The sequence below is a fragment of the Calliphora vicina genome, chromosome 2, assembly GCF_958450345.1.
Source record: "Calliphora vicina chromosome 2, idCalVici1.1, whole genome shotgun sequence".
Lineage (NCBI taxonomy): Eukaryota > Metazoa > Arthropoda > Insecta > Diptera > Calliphoridae > Calliphora > Calliphora vicina.
The window spans coordinates 27707881-27726393 of record NC_088781.1 but is presented as its reverse complement, the minus strand read 5'-3'; positions in this window follow the sequence as shown (position 1 = coordinate 27726393).

Sequence of the window (18513 nt, the reverse complement as noted above, 5' to 3'; positions counted from 1 at the left end):
CGACCTGGTGTCTGACATGTAAATAATACGAGAAACTAAAACTAACTTAAATTATTGCATACTTATGGGGTTATCAAAATGATAAAAAATGTTCAAATAAAATTGTTTAAGTTTTTATTTCTTAGCGTATGATTATTGCTCTGTAAATAAAAATCAAACATACGTCCCGGTGTCTGCCATGCAAATAATACTAGAAACTAAAACAAGTTAAAATCATTGCATACTTTTGGGAGGTACATTGGTGTATTAAAAAGTAGATTTAGTCCATGTTAATACGAAACTTTTAGTTTAATCAATTGCCACAATAACAAAAGAAATATTGTTTTCGACTTTATTAAAATAATTTTCAAACGAATTTTGACATAAAAATCACAATATTAGAAAATAAAAAATTTTTTCTGATTTATAAAATTAAATTTGTAACACATTCAGTTGTTTAGAAACTCGTCAGTTTTATATTAATATGGACTCGGTAAAGAGAGAAAAACTACAAATTGTGTATGTATGTTAATCATATGTATGCAAGCAGTTCAAATAATATAACGTTTTATATACCGTATTCATAAACAAATTTCAAGTTTTTAAATTGAATTTTGTATGGAAATACTGCTTTAAAACATTGTTTAAATTTAAATAAAATATAAAGAAAATTTTAATTTTAAACAAAATTACCAAAATTGATATTTTAACAAAAAAGGTATGTAATTACAATTTTAAAGAAATTTATTTTTAAACATTACTTGCAAATTCTTATGCAACCTGTACTTCTGCATAAATTTTAAAACCAAACTAAATTTAAATTTGATTCCAAGCTATATAAGTAGCTTCATATATGTATAGACACATATTTAAGCATAAGTGTATTGCATAAGATCCAGCACATACAAACTGTAGACGACAACATCTGTTATTTGACGGAAATTGAATTTTTATTGAAGGAAAATATTTTGCTTCAACATTACAAACGTGTTTTTACGTAATAATTTTTTTTTTTATTTTTTTTAGCTCATTTCTACTGATTGAATTTCCTATTACTGCTTACAAATTTGTATCCAAAAAAAATATATATTTTATTCCTTTTACCCTTTTTTATCTATTTGTTATGAGGAAAAAAAGGACGAAAAAAATATTGTTGATTATAGCAAATAAAAATTTAAAAGTTTCTTTACTTGTGTATGTGTTTCCTTTTCTGTTAATGTGAAATTTATTTATTTTCTTTGCCCCTTCTTTATTTGCTTTTCTTTCGATCTATTTAATGGCAATAAATGTCTTTTTATTTGAGTTTTTTTCCACGTTTGGGTGCTCACATAAAAATTGGCATCATTGGTATGCGGGTAATTAAATTTTCTTTAATTGTTTACATGTTTTGGCATTAAAGTTACAGAAAAACAATTTGTAAAATCGTTAGAATGTGTATAAAGAGAAGAAAAAAAAGTTTTTGTTTTTAATTGAAAGTTTTGTCCGTTTGTTTGTGGAGGGATATTGTTTTGCTATTGTCGTGGAAAATATGTTGCTAGATATTTAATTGTGTGTAACAATTTGTGATTGGCAAAGTATCTTTGTTTTATTTTTTTGTTCAGAGAAGCAATAAAATTTTTGTAGAATGTTAACATTTATTATTGTGACCTCTTGCTATTTGCAATATAAGAAAATTATAAAAAGTGGTGAAATTTTGGGGCAACTTAATTAATATATTAGAGCTTTTAAATATCTCGATATCAAAAAATATGTTTGAATTAATGAGGTTTCTGTGGTAAATTGATGCGGCTGGGAAAGTCAGAAAATTTCATGAACATGGATTAATAATTTTCTAAAGACTAATTTTGTGTGGTTTTCCACACAAGGGAGATATGAGGGTTAAAATATCCATATAAGTAGTTATAAACAACTCCATATTATTTTTGGTTTATTTGTCTTTCGAAAAACAAATTTTTTTAATGATTTATATTGTGTGGTTTTCCACACAAGGGAGAGATTAGGGTTAAAAAATGTATATAAGTGATTAGAAACAAGTCTATATAATTTGTTGGTTTATTTTTCTTTTGATAAACAACTTTTTTTTTTTAAATAATTTTGTGTGGTTTTCCACACAAGAGGCAGATGGGGGTTATACAATTTATATAATTAGTTAGAAACAAATCTATATTATTTTAAGTTCTTTTTCTTTCGGCAAAAATTATTTTAAAAACATATTTTGTATGGTTTTCCATACAAGGGAGATATGAAAGTTAAAAGATCTTTCAATAAACCATTTTTGTTAAAGATTAATTTTGTGTATTTTTCCACACAAAGGTGATATGAGAGTTAAAAAAATTATATAAGTAGATATACATAAACAAGTCCATATTCTTTTTGTTTTATTTTTCTTTCGATTAACAATTTTTTTTAAACTAATTTTGTGTGGTTTTTCACACAAGGGACAGATGAGTGTTAAAATATCCATATAAGTAGTTATAAACAACTCCATTTTATTTCTGGGATATTTTTCTTTCGATAAACAATTTTTTTTAAAGACTAATTTTGTGTGGTTTTCCACACACATTAGAGATGTGGGTTAAAATATCCATATTAGTAGCTATTTACAACTCCAAGTTATTTTCGGTTTATTTTTCTTTGTTAACTTAACCATAAGCTTGTTATGTCAGCAACATATTTGTTTCCCTTAATCCCATTAAGACATCTATTTTGTATTTATTATTGAATACCTCTTTATGTATATAAATTTCATTTTTCAAATTGCTTGTAAAATTTTCTATTTCTTAATAGATAAATATAATAAAATTACTGCAAACTAAACAAGATTCTTTTCAACAAATAATGTTCAGAAAATAAATACAATATTGCAATAAAATATTGCCATTGACAATAAATAAAGCCAAATAAGTCCTTTTCGGTTTAGAAAAGATAAAAATAAAAACATTTATTTATAATAAAATCTCGAAAAAAACCAAAAGGGGGAGAAAAATCAAATAAATGAATGATTTTTTCAACGCTTAGATGGATAAAGTAAATATGATGTGATGTATGAGATGAAAATGGTTAAAAAGTAAATAAAAATAGGGGGAAAAACAATATAAATGGAATGATATAAATACAAACATATACAAATTTACTATAGATGTCAGTTAGAACACTTCATCATACACTCTAAAAAAACATTAACCCCCTTTTACTTCAAACATGTAATCTTTTATAATAAACAACTATTTTATAACTACGTCAAAAACTATGTGAAAAACAGCCATAAAATGTCAAAATAGCAAATAACTAAGAATAAAACATTTCCAGTGGCAGCAAAAAAGAATATTTATTTATTTTACTTAGAAATTTCCTATTATCATCAGGGGATTATTTAACTTATAATGACATATAAATTTATAACAAAACTAAATAAAACTCTTTGTGGCCCAACTTTACGACCACTGTAGTAATGCGGCATCATAAGTTTTCACTATTTTGTTTAATTTTTTTTCTCTTTCTGTTTAATGTAATAAATTTAGCAATCGACCAACAAATAAATAAGTTTAGCTGGCAATAAAGTTGTAATTTTTTATGTATATTTGATTTAAATTCTGTAGACATATAAAATAAATAGCAAAAGTTTACTGGCGCCTGAGAAAAGTATAGAGAGGTTATTAATAACAGAAGCTGTCATAGGGCGAGGTATACCTTTACTTATCACAAATTTTTGAAACGTTCCCAAAATTTTTTAAACAATTTCAACGGAGTAAAAGTTAGTAGATGACGAACATTATGTAGGGGACTTTGGTGTCGGTCGTTAAAAACATAAACTCTAATTTTGTTGTGTAATTACACAGTTAGTTATCCAGTTAGAAATTATCCAGTTAGAAATGGACGATTTTTTTTCAATGGGATTGAAAATATTTCAAGAAAATGCAATTTTATAACCTCAAAACTTTTCCTTTAAAATTTTGCATTTTATTTCGATTTTGACAGTTTGATACCAACAAGATTTAAAATAGGCGAATCAGAAACTTAACTATGGGTGGTAAGAGTAGACATGTAGTTTTGTCTCTCTGTTGAAATTAACTTTCCGAAGCCCCCAAATAACTTATGTGCACGATTGACATATCAGTATGTAAGTTATAGCAGATTTGGAGGTATAGCAGGTGCAGAGGTATAAGCAAAAACACACGACTGCCTCTGCAATAAGAGGTCTAATAACGAAAATATCTTAACCAACAATATATTCGATTTTTAATTCAAATTAGTCATTTAGTATCGTTATATAAACTTTTGAGTTTTAGAAATTCAGACAGATAATATCGGGTAAAATATTCATAAACCTGATTTTTTTCACCAAAAACTTTTTTTTTTAAGAAAAACTATAGATTTTCGAAAATATTTTTTTACGAAATTTTTTTTCACCCAAAATTTATATAGTGACTCCGTACTTAGTTATTAAATATTATAGTTTAAGCAACAACATTTTTTTTTTGCTTCGATAATGTAGAATTTTCTACCAAGAAAGCGTTATGTGCGGAATTTAAAAAATTTAAAATTAATTTAATTAATTTAAAAAAGTTGAAGCATATCGATTGCTCACCAAAGTTTCTGATGAATGTGTTTTGTTGGTTTCAAGTTGAGAAGTGGTAATTTTAACACGGAAGACAAATATTGCCCAGGCCAGCAAAAAAAATTTAAAGACAAAGGATTGGAGGAATTTCTTCATGAAGATTGTTGTCAAACTCAACAATAGCTTGTAATATCCTTGGGAGCAACTCAAGCTTTAATTTCATAATATTTGCGAGCAGCAGGATTCATCCAAAAGCAGGGAAATTGGTTACTATACGAATTGAAGCCGAAATACCTTGAAAGACGATTTTCTATGTCCGATATTATGCTTGAACGCAATAAAAGAAAATTATTTTTGCATCGATTCATTACTTACAATGAAAATGGATCTAATACAATAACCTGAATTGTCGGAGAACGTATGCCAACCAGCCGATTCGAAACCAAAGCCAAATATCCATAGCGCTAGGGTAATGCTATGTATTTGGTATGAGCGGCTGACATCTCACCAGACAATCATAGGAAACATGTACCGAATGCATCTGATTCGTTTGAAGCGAGCATTTTCCGAAAAACTCCCAGAATATGCCGTGAAACATGAAACCGTAATATTCCGTCATGACAACGATCGGCTTCATGTTGCAATACCTGTTAAAAAGTATTTGGAATGAAGTGGTTGGGAAGTTCTCCATCACCAGTCTTATAGCCCAGACGTTGCCTCGTCCGAATATTAGTTGCTTCGATCGACGCAGAATGCTCTGTCCGGGATACTCCCCTTCACTTTGGAACAGATTATCCGATAAACAGTTCTTTTGGCTAACTTAAAGGCATAAATGATGACTTTATTCTGCCTTTTGGCCTTCTTTGTGTTCTTTTCTGACAAAAATGTAGATTGGTAAACGTATAACGTGTTCTTTTTAAATAATGTTGCCTAAAAACCCTGAGTATATGCTACATATTTCACCCTCATTTTTATCAAAGGTTTAGAAATGCACCACTTTTTATATAAGCAGAAAGTATAGTTTTATAATATTATACGCCTTATTCATAATCAATTTTTAAATTTATCACAGGTTTATAAAACAAATTTTGTATGGAAATTCTGCTTTATAAACCTTTTATAAAATTAAAAATTGATTATGAATTTACCCCCTTATTCATAATCAATTTTTAATTTTATAAGAGGTTTATAAAGCAGAATTTCCATACAAATCTACATAAATGAAAATTGCTAAATGATAATGATTTTTGTTCTATTGTGATAGTTAAAAATGCAACACATTATGAGGGTATGAGTAACCTTCAATAAATGGTACAATATATGAGGATTCGCAGAACAAATTGATTTTTATTTATTTCGCCCCCTTATAAAACTGCATGAACCTGGAAATGGTAACAAGTTTCTTACTTATCAATAGATACATCCCCACATTAAATGGTAAGGATGTTTGATATAAAACCATTTTAATATCGGGAAAAGAACCTTTTGTTAAATACAAAATTAAAAAGTAGGTTTTTTATACGTTTTTTTTTAACGATAATATTTTTCATCCTGATCTAATATATAAACAAATTACATATTGAAATTAAATAATTTTTTTTTATACTAGTGCACAGTGGAAATAATTCGGTAGTCTTTGGAAATAATTCGGTATCTTGTGAATTATTGGATATGTTATGTTGTTACGAAATTTCACATGGTTTGAGCTGAGGTGTTTTCAAATTGATATACGTTTGTTCAGCTTCCTAGTGATAATGGGGGCCAGTGCGTAGCCCCCCGAAGTTGGTCACCTCGGGTCTCAAATTTTTTTAAAAAAATCGCCAATTATCTATTTATGATCCGAATGAGCTGAAATTTTAAATGTAAATAGTCTTTGTGAAGGTCTACAAAAAATACGCTTACAAGTGTGGGTTATCTCTATATTAGTTGAAGAGATATTCAGGTTTACTGACTTTTTTTAATTTTGCTTGATCTTTTTATGGTTTTTTAAATATGGCGGGCCTACGAAGGGTCGGAATTTATTTTTAAAATATTAGCTATATTGACTATAATATTCTAAATAAAATAAAAAAAACTTGCCAACAGTTAACTGTTCCGTAACTTGATTGTTTCTAGAAGATCTCAACCCAAATATTATAAAAATACTAAAAAAATGTGAAAATGTACCTTTTGTTCTGCGGATCCTCATATATAGGCTATTTTATGCCAGAAAAGAAAACGCCATTAGTTTCAAAACGGAACGAGTGTCTATCCTCCAAAAAAATAGAATATGTTTCAGTTGTTATCATATGTTATTTTTGCAGTTTCAAAAGGATTTGTTTTTGAATTGAGTGGTTTAATCGCAGTACACCGTGAACGTGAATCGAAGCTCGACGTTTCCGAAACAAGTTTTTCTATGTGTGCCTCACATCAGCATTTATACCTAAAATCTCTTCATTTAATAAAATTATAATAAATACTAAGTAGTTTTCCTGTTTTTTTTTCGCCTGTTTCAATTTATTTATTTTTTTTTTAATTCTAAAAAACATAAATACCTACACAATTATTTCCAACCCAACAATTAACTACATATAAAAAACTTTTGCTTCTGTGTTTTTGGCACCTTCACAACATTGTGTGCCGTCACAAAAATATAAATGTATTTAAAACCTAACTTTTGAATAAAAAAAATCAAAGAATCTGAAAATAAACAAAACACATAAATAATTTGAGCAAAACATTAAACATTAATGAGCTTAGTGGTAACAAATACTTTTAAATGTAATTAGACGTCACAAACATACACAAATATTACCAACAGCAGCCTCCAATGGCCAGAAAGAAGAAAACAAAGTTTTGTTTAGCTTTGTGCAAAAATAAGAAAAAAAATTCTTTAGTTTTTTTTTTGTTTGGTGAGGTTTTTGGTTTTACAAACGAAAGAAATACAAAAACTAAGTCTCAAATCCCTAAGATAAACTTGTGCCGAAAAACAAAACCCAAAGAAAAGAAACAGAATAGGAAAATAAAGTTATCATTATTACTATTTGTTTGTAGAGTTTGTTTTTTTTTCTTTTATGTGTTGCAGAGTGTATGTAAGTTGGTTATTATTTTTTAATCAATTAAGTCTGTCAAAATATACTATAAAAACTAAAGTAAACAAACAACATAAGACACGCACTCAAAATGAACATAATATACTCATGCACTTACATGGTATTTATTACCAGGCCCTGCAGTTCTTAGATCCATAGTTGGGTTTCAGCTTTCAGCTGATGGGGATTTTAGTTTGAAATATTCTGATCTAAAGTACTTTCTAACTAACAAATTTGTTGAGTGTCCCCTTTGAAACTGCCGGTTAGTTAAAAAGTGTGGGAATAAAATTTAATAATGATGTATTTGTGTGAAAAGAGGGAAGCAAAAGGTCGTTTAGTACGTGATACTTTTCGGTTTGTTGGTTACACATAATAATAACAATGTTGAAGATAATAACGTGATATTTGTGTTAAATTAAGATAGTTTTCTTCCATACATGATTGTGGTTTAGTTTTTACTGACAGTTATAAGCTTTTAGCATTATCAGGCCTTAGATGAATGACATGTGGTCTAAAATACGAGAAATCTTTATTATTTTCTTCGCAGTTAAGAAATACTTTTGGATTTATTAGAGAAAAATGTATTTGTTTAAACGGAAAACAAAATGACGAATGAATAATTTCAAGATTTTTAAGTAAAGTTTAATTTAAAGTCCTACCAAATTTTTTATTATCAAATCTTGTATAAAATTTGCAGAAAATCTAAAATTTAATATCTAAATCTATGGTTTATTGTCTCTTTGAAATTGTATATTTTAAATTAAAACCCAGATAATGTCGTTAATATCCAGCATAAATTTAATACTGAAAAATACAATTTTAATAGCTAAAATGTGATGCGATACAATTCTTCGCCATGACATGGCTATCAGTGTAATAAATATTCACGCAATAACTCTTCCATCAATTACTATGTATGGCTGTGTTTGCGAATGGGCATTTATATGTTTTAATATGTATAAGCGAATGAATGAATGGATGGATGGATGTGCAATATTAAAAATAATATTTATTATATTCTATGCAACACATATGGTTGACTGTATGAACAGAAAACAAAATACAAAAAAAAATGCAGATGTTATACATTTTATATTTTGTAGATACATAAATATGTTTTTGCTTGTGTTTATATTTAGTACAGTGTCTTTTAAAAGTTATAAAATATGATGATATTCGGTCTTTAATCCCTCGACTATAAATATTCTAAGCAGTTTCAATCGTAGGTCTTCAAGTCGTCTCAAGTTATCTACAATTACAGGCCATAGTCTTAGTTTAGCTTCAATCGGAGTTCTTAAAGTGGTATAAATTTAGCTTCATCCATAGGTCTTAAGTAGCCTACATTTAGCAGAATTCGTAGTTCTTAAGTAGTCTTAGTTTTGCTCTGAAAGTAAGAAGTCTCAGTTGAGCTTCAGTTGTAGGTTTTAATAAGTCTCAGGTTTTAATAAGTTCTTAAACGATCTTAGCTTATATTTAAACATTTTAGTTTAATTTAAATAGTAAGCTTCAGAAGCTTAAGTAAGCTTCAATCTTAGGTATATGCAAAGTCTTTGTTTAACTTTAATCTTTAATAGGTCTTTAAGTTGCCTTCGTCTAGATTAAATTATATGTATTTATTTAGTCTTTGTTTAGCTTCAATCGTAGATTTTTAAATATTCTAAATTTAGCTTCATCCGTAGGTCTTAAGTAGTCCAAATTTATCAGTATTCGTAGCTCTTAAGTAGTCTTAGTTTAGCTCGGAAAGTTGGTCTTTAACTGCCTTATATTTGAACTCATAACATCATAACATTACTGTAACATCAATTTGAGCATTTTAAGTAGCCTTATTTGGTTTTCAGTTGAAGTTCTTAAAGAGGCATATTTTATTTATTGGCTTGTATGACTTAAAAGTACGGGATTTACAATAGATGGCGTATCTTTTGAAAGCGGATTATGTTTTAACCCTTTGTCGACCGACGGTACTTACAAGTACCATAACAATAATAAGCTTACAAAATGGAAACAAAACATATTTTGACTTTGAACGTATTTACAATAGTGTACTTTGAAGCAAACTCTCATTGTGGAATTTATTTATGTTGTAATAATAAAAAATACTGTTTCGTAAAATACCATAAATAGAAAATGTTATAAAAGTTACAAAACCAATAAGTTTTTTTATCTTTTGGCTGATTCTGACCCAACGGTAGCAGGTCCCTTTCGGTTCCTTACAGGTCCTCCACAAATTTAAAATTTTTTAAATAACTTTCTGAAGTCCTTATTTTCAGTATTTCATAAAAAAATAAAACTTTTCCTACGATTTAAAGTCTTGGTCCACAAGGGGTTAACAACTTATATGTCATTTATTCCCACTTAGTTATTGAACATTAAAGCGTATGTACCCAAGAAGTAATTTCAAAACCTTTGCGAGCAGCAATATTCATCCAAAAGCGGTGAAATTGGGTACCATACGAATTGATTTTACATGTCTGCAATACTGCTTCAACGCTAAAAAGAAAATCATTTATGCACCGAATCATTACCTGCGACGAAAAATAACGTGAAGCGTAAGAGGACGTACGTGAAGCCCGACCAACCAGCCAGATCGACACCAAAGCCAAATATCCATGACGCTAAGGTAATACTCTGTATTTGGTGGAAGCAAAAGGGTCCTATCTATTATGAACTGCTTTGCAGAAAACTTGCAGACATTAAACTATCATGACAACAATCGGCCACATGTTGCAATATCTGTTAAAAACTATTTAGAATGAAATGGCGGCCCGCCTTATTGTCTTCCACGTCCGACTACTATTTGTTTCGATTGATGCAGAACACTCTCTCTGGATACACTTCACTTTTAGAACAGAGTATCCGAAATTGGCTTGATTCTTTCTTGGCATCAAAAGGAATATAACATCGTGCAATTGTCTGTTCGATTGTAAATTGGACATTGGAGGTGGATGTTGATAAATCACACGATCTTGGTGGATACTTAGTTCACATCACCTCTACGAGAGATGAACATGGCCTCAAATTTCTCGTGCATAATGTCCAATGTGACATGAGCTGTGTGGCTCGTATCACGGTCTTGTTGAAACCAAATGTCGTTGATGTCCATACTATCCACTTTAGGCCAAATGAAGATGGTAGTCATCAATGGCCTGCCCAAAGTCATTCTCAAATAAATATGCATCCCAAAATTGACACCAAAGAGTGAATTTGTGGACGCTCGTGGATCTCATGTGCTTCGTGACTTATTCGCATAGACTTGAGACTTAAGAAAACTCCACTGGAAAATGTGGAATGTGGCATGTGCTGTGTGGGCGTCAAGTTGAAACCACATGTCGATGGTGTCCATATCATCTAATTCAGGCTAAAAGTAGATACACCTATAGCTCTCGCTTCTGATAGTGTTAGATTGGCCTACGAAATATTAACCAATGGTGCCGCCAGCTAAAAACTCACACCAAACTTTGAATTTGGGAATACATTGGATGCATTGAAGTACCCATTGATCCATAAATGGGCGTTATCGCTGAATATGATTTTTGAAGAAAATTAGTGCCAGTTTCTAACTGATCCAGGGTATATTTGAACGTATTGTTGAACTGTGGTAATTTGGCAAAATACTGATTAAAGGACAGCGGATGTAGCTTCAGCAATGTGTCCGCTATCAGCTATCAAAGTTCGGAAGTTCCTATTGGAAGACTCTTTAGTATAGCTGCAATTCTAGTGCATAAATTTGACTTATTTCGGCATATTATTGGTTGCAATTTTAGTTCTTAAAGTAGAATAGTTTCGCTACATTTCTTTTATTATTCATAGTAAAGCATTAGTCTTATCTCTTTAGATACTTCTAGTTTAAATTCAATTTCATTAAGTAGTCTAAGTTAAACTTTAATCGTAGGACTTGAGTCTTAGCATAGCTTTGATGTAGGTCTTTACATAGTATTCGTTTGGTTTCAAAGGCGTCTTGTCACAGTTTGTCATCAATTATTCCTCTTTAAGATAGTGAATATATTAATAAGGAACACTTAAGGCCTTATTCATAATCAATTTTTAAATTTATAAAAGGTTTATAAAACAAAATTTCCATACAAAATCTGTTTTATAAACCTTTGATAAATTTAAAAATTTATTATGAATAAGGCCTTTAGAGTTTAAGGTCTGATTATAACATTCAAATGTATCCAATTCTGCACACCACTGTAAATGTAATATATGCTCCTACATATATTATTCTGAATCTGCAATATTGTTATAAAAAAAGGATGTGTAAATTTATTATTATGTGCAGTAACATAAACACAAATTTTACTACCAAGCACTAGCACTAAAACATTCAATACAACAAAATTACATTTAAACACACATGTAGAAACACTTCTATATAGATAAATATATGTTTTAATATTATGTGTTTTTGCAACAAATGCAAGTTAGTGAAAAAAAATGCAACAAGCTAAAAACGTGTTCAGCGAAACATTTATTGTATTTGACATATGAGTATGGATGGCAACAAAATTACTTTTATAAAGCTCACACAAACAACAGAAATAAGAATTTCCCCCTTCACTTATACATACATAAATATTACTTGTTACAGTCATTGTGGATGCAACATATGATGATAGTGGAAATAATAATATAAGATAAAAAACGCACCCTGGTAATGCTATAGTAAAAGTAATAACAATTTCATATTGAGTTTTTTGTAAAGGACCGGGTTTATGCTGTGATGCTTTAAACAATACACCCCATTTTTAACAGTCCCCTTTCCTGGGGGCAAAAGCATTTAACAATATTTTATGACAATAAGGATGACATTGATGATACTGAATGTCAGGGCAATTTTCGACAATTTTTATGAGCATCAATAAATGACACTGAATGAGAGAGCAAAATGTGAATATTAAATTTATTTTGCATGTAGACAAACGAGATCGCTTGTATCAGTTTTTTTTATTCTTATTTTTCTGAAAACATAATAAATTTGAAGATTTTTTTGTTGATAAAAAAAAAATTGTTAATATGTTGTCGCATAATATTGAGCACGATAAATAATGTGTTAAATAAAATTGAAAATGGTGTTGGGTAATTTTTTAATCTAGGTGGTCGTAAAAAATTGCTGGAAGTGTTAAATTTTTTTTTTTTCAGTAATAGCAATAACGTGGTATTTGAAATATTTATAAAGTAATTTTATATTTCTGCAGTTATTGCTATATCTAGTAAGTTTTCTGTACCCAACTAGAGTAGAGAGCTGTGACATCAACACGTGATGATGCAGGAACACAACAAAATGTGGCATTAAATAACAGAGCTGCTATGTAATTAGTATTCATATTATGCTACTGGTGCTGCCAAAAAATCTTTAAAATAATATTTTTTTCATATCGGCTTTTGTAAAAATAACACTTTCTGCCGTTTTCGATTTTTTATGATGTTTTAAAAAAAAAAATTTTAATTTTCACATAGAAAATATATTTTTTGCTTCATTTTGTCATTATAACTCCAAAAGTACTGAGCAGATTGAAACGCAATATATATGTGAAAATTTGAACACAGTTTAGGGAAAAAGTTTTAAAAATTCAATCAATCGAAAGAAGAATATTAACTACTCAATTTTATGTATATCAAACAAAAAAATAAAATTTTGTGAAAATGAGCGAATTCACATAATTGTGAATAAATTCGAAAATTATCCTTCGAATTTTATGTTCGATATTTTGTTTTGTTCCTGTTAAATGTGATTTCATGACAAAGTAATAAATCTGAACAATTTCAGCAGTTTACGATTTTTCATGATTTTTTTAAAACAAAATTTTTTTATTTTCAAGTAAAAAATATATTTTTTGGTTGAATATGTTATTATAACTCCAAAACTACTGAGCCGATTGAAACGTAATATATACGTGAAAATTTGTACATAGCATGGGAAAAACGTTTTCAAAATTCAGACAATTGAAAGAAGAAAATTAACTACAAAATTTTATGTAAATCAAACAAAAAACTAAAATTTTGTGAATATGAGCGAATTCACATAATTGTGAAAAAATTCAAAAAGAATCTATCGATTTTTATAATCAATATTTCATTTTGTTCCTACCACATGTAGGAACAAAATAAGCCGTTCTTGCCGTTTTTGATTTTTATTTAAAACAAAAAAATTTTTAATTTTCAAGTAAAAAATATATTTTTTGGTTGAATATGTTATTATAACTCCAAAACTACTGAGCCGATTGAAACGCAATATATACGTGAGAATTTGTACATGGCATGGGAAAAACGTTTTCAAAATTCAGACAATTGAAAGAAGAAAATTTACAAAAAAATTTTATGTAAATTCGAATTCACATAATTGTGAATAAATTCGAAAAGAATCCATCGATTTTTATAATTAATATCTTATTTTGATTTTTCATGATTTTTTTTAAAACGAAAAATTGCTATTTTCGCGTAGAAAATATATTTTTTGCTTAAATTTGTTATTGTTACTCCGAAAGTACTTAGCCGATTGAAACACAATATATAAGTGAAAATTTGTACATAGCATGTGGAAAATGTTTTTAAAATTGAATCAATTGAAAGAAGAAAATTAACTATACAATTTTATGTAAATCAAACAAAAAACTAAAATTTTGTGAATATGAGCGAATTCATATAATTGTGAATAAACTCGAAATGAATACTTTGATTTGTATTATCAATACCTCATTTTGTTCCTAATATAGATGGCTTTGCAGTAAAGTAACAACTCTGAACAATTTCTGCCATTAACGGATTTTCATGATTTTTTTAATACAAAAAAAATTTGAAATTTTCACGTAAAAAATATATTTTTTACTTCAATTATTTACGATAACACCGAAACTACTGAGCCGATTGAAGCGCAAATGTGAAAATTTGTACACAGGGGTACATGGGGAAAATGATTTCAAAATTCAATCAATTGAAAGAAGAATATTAGCTGCTCTATTTTATGTAAATCAAACAAAAAACTAAAATTTTGTGAAAATGAGCGAATTCACATAATTGTGAATAAATTCGAAAGGAATTCTTCGATGTTTCTGATTGATATTTCGTTTTGTACCAATTTTACGTGGCTTTTTGAAAAAGTAATAAATCTGAACAATTTCTACCGTTTTCGATTTTTCATGATTTTTTTAAAACAAAATAATTTGAAATTTTCACTTAAAAAATATATTTCTTGCTTCAATTACTTATTATAACTCCGAAACTACTGAGCCGATTGAAAAGCAATATATATGTGAAAATTTAAACACAGCATAGGGAAATTGTCTTCAGAATTCAATAAATCGAAAGAAGAACACTAACTACTCAATTTTATGTAAATGAAACCAAAAACTAAAGTTTTGTGAAAATGAGCTAATTAACTTAATTGTGAATAAATTCGAAAAGATTCAATCAATTTTTATGCCCGATATCTCATTTTGTTGCTATTACATATGGCTTTGCGATAAAGTCAAAAATCTGAACAATTTCTGCCGTTTTCGATTTTTCATGATTTTTTGTAAAACAAAAAAAATGCTGGGCCGAAAATTCTGAACCGATTAAAACGGATTAAAAAGCTGTCTAAATTTCAATTTTCATAAGTTTATTTTAATAATATCGAACTAACAAATTTGGAGTTATTATTAATTATGTGGAGAAACGTCTAAAAAAATTTACAATTTTACTTAAAAATTTAAAAAAAAACTTTGGACCATATATGTACTGCTGGAACTACTTTACATCAAAATTCTGTAGTGGTTTAAAAAGCCTCTAATTTTGTGTCGATTTTGTTGCCCTGTGTAATTACTATAATATATAATGCTTCTGCATAAACTAATTTCCAATTTATTTCTCTGATTTATAGTTTGATATTATTGCTATAAGTTATGTATAGATATGGTAATATCTTATTTCAAATTCCTGATTAGCTTTTTTCAACATATCATCCTTAAATTTTCCACATAAAATATATTGATTTATTAAAGCTCCATTTTTTATAATCACCACAAAAATATCACACTGTTTAAACAAAACAGCACATATTTTCTTGCACATTTGTTATTTTATACCCATACCACACATCAGGCATATTTTGATATTATATTTATATGTAAATATAATAAAAATATATGCATTAAATTTACCTTTTTTTGTTTGCTTTCTGTTTTTTTTTTGTTTGTTTATGGCAGGGATACCAGCAGCATGTGCTGCCTCTATCCTTGGACCATTTTTTTTAAACAACAATTTAAAATTATATATAAATGTATATATGAATAAATATGTTCGTGTATGTGTGAATGCCTGAAGAGTAGATGTCACATGAATAATGATATTATAAGGCAACACAAACTGACAGTCTTGACATTTTACGCAGAATGATAATACTAGCATTGTATGTAATACGGGCGAGAAATAAGGGAAAATGGAAGAGAGTGTGTAAAAACAGAATAGGTGTATCATATATTCATCACGGTATCTGAGTAAGAACAGTGGGCTAAATGATTAAATTTGTTGAAAATATCTTGGTAATTGCTTCTTGAACAAACTATGTTTAAGATATTAGTGTATGACTTAAAAATCCTGTATGTACAATAGATAACGTATCTCTTGAAAGCGGTTTAGTTTTAAATAACTTATATGTCATTTTTAAGGATACATATCTGTAACTTATTCTCACTTAGTTAATGAATAAAATACTGTAAACAAGAAAGGGTTTTTTTTTCCATTGAAAATGTCAAATTTTGTACCAACAGAGTGTCGCTGAATCACATCCATTGCTCACCAAATCGATTTCAACTTGAGATTTGTAGTTATTGTGGTTCAGAAGTAGAGTCTAAGAATTGGAAGCACTACTCCATGAAGATTTTTGTCAACCTGAACAAAAACCTCAACCTTCAAAATTAATGAGAGCTACTCAATCTGCAAGGGAATAGAAGAATGTGGAAAAGAAGCATGCTTAAAGACATCGAAAACAGCGGAAAAAGCTGGAGTGAAATAAAAGTAATTTTTAATATCTAGGAGAAATTTTATAGAGACCCTACGCTCCACAGAGAGTTATGTAGATAGAAGAAGAAGACTAAATCAGCAATTTCTAAACGTTTGCAACCAGCAGGATATATCCAAAAGAGAAATTGGGTACTAATTGATGCTAAGAGACCTTTAAATACTATTTTGTCTGAGATGAAAACTAGTTTTTTGAAATCCGTCCGATATTTATTTCTTTAAATCGATGTAGAACATTTTTTTGGGATAAGCTTCACTTCAGAACAGAGTATCTGGAATTAGCTTGGTTCGTTCCTGGCCTCAAAAGATGAACAGGCTCGGAATCTATATGCTGCTAGAAAGATGGGAAAAACTCATATCTACATTGAATAAATTTACATAAAAGTGTTACGTGAACGCTATAAAAGAAAATCGTTTTTACACCGAATCATTACTTGCGATAAAAAATGGTTCCATTACGATAACCCGAAGCGTAAGAGATCGTATGTGAAGCCCAGCCTATCAGCCGAATCGATACCAAAGCTAAATATCCATGATGATAAGGTAATACTCTGTATTTAGTGAGATCATTTACATAAAAATGTTACGTGAATGATATAAAATAAAATAATTTTTGCACCGAATTATTAGTTGCGATGCAAAATGGATTTGGAAACTAGAAAGTAGTGATTGGGAAGTTGTTCTTCAGCTGCCTTATAGTCCAGATCATGCACCATCCGACTACTATTTGTTTCGATTGTTGTTTCGACCCTTCACTTCCGAACAGAGTTTAGCTGGATTTGTTCTTGCGATAAATCCCAACTGAAACTACTTAAAGACCTAAGATTAAAGCTAAGCTAAGACTACTTGAAGACCTACAGATGCAGCTAAACTAAGATTAGTTAAGACCTACGACTGAAGCTGAACTAAGACTGCTTAAAGACCTACGATTGAAGCTGAAATAAGACTACTTAAATACCTAAGATTGAAGCTGAACTAGGACTTCTTACAGACATAGGATTAAAGCCTGCGATAAATCCCAACTAATGCTAAACTACCTAAGGTTGAAGTCGAACTAAGACAACTTACTGCCTGTTTCTCTAAATGCGAACGAACATTTTCTTTCGTATTTTATATTGAAAACAACAAAAAAAATTAAAATTTATTTGTTGTTTTCAATTTAAAATACGAAAGAAAACGTTCGTTCGCATTTAGAGAAACAGACAGTTAAAGTCCTACGACTGAAGCTGAACTAAAATTATTTAAAGGCCTACGGTTGAAGATCAATTAAGACTAATTGAAGACCTACGCTTGAAGCTGAACTAAGACTTCTTAAAGACCTATGATTGCAGCTGAACTTAGACTACTAAAAAACCTAAGATTGAAGCTAAATTAAGGCTACTTAAAGACCTCCGATTGAAGCTGAACTAAGACTACATAAGGTTCTACGATTGAAGCTGAACTAAGACTATTTAAACGCCTACGGTTGAAGATCATCTAAGACTAATTGAAGACATAAGATTGAAGCTGAACTAAGACTACATAAAGTCCTACGATTGAAGCTGAACTAAGACTTCGTACAGACATAGGATTAAAGCCTTTGATAAATTCCAACTAATACTACTTAAATACCTAAGGTTGAATCTGAACTAAGACAACTTAAAGGCCTACAATTGAAGCTGAATTATGATTATTTAAAGACCTGCGATTCAAGCTGAACTAAGACTACTTGAAGGCCTACGGTTGAAGATGAACTAAGACTAATTGAAGACCTACGATTGAAGCTGAACTAGGACTACTTAAACACCTGAGATTGATGGTATACTAGGACTAGTTAAAGACCTATGGTTGACCGTAAATTAGGATTAGTTGGGAGCCAGCGACTGACGCTAAACTAAGACCTTCGGCCAGTACTACTTACGATTTAAG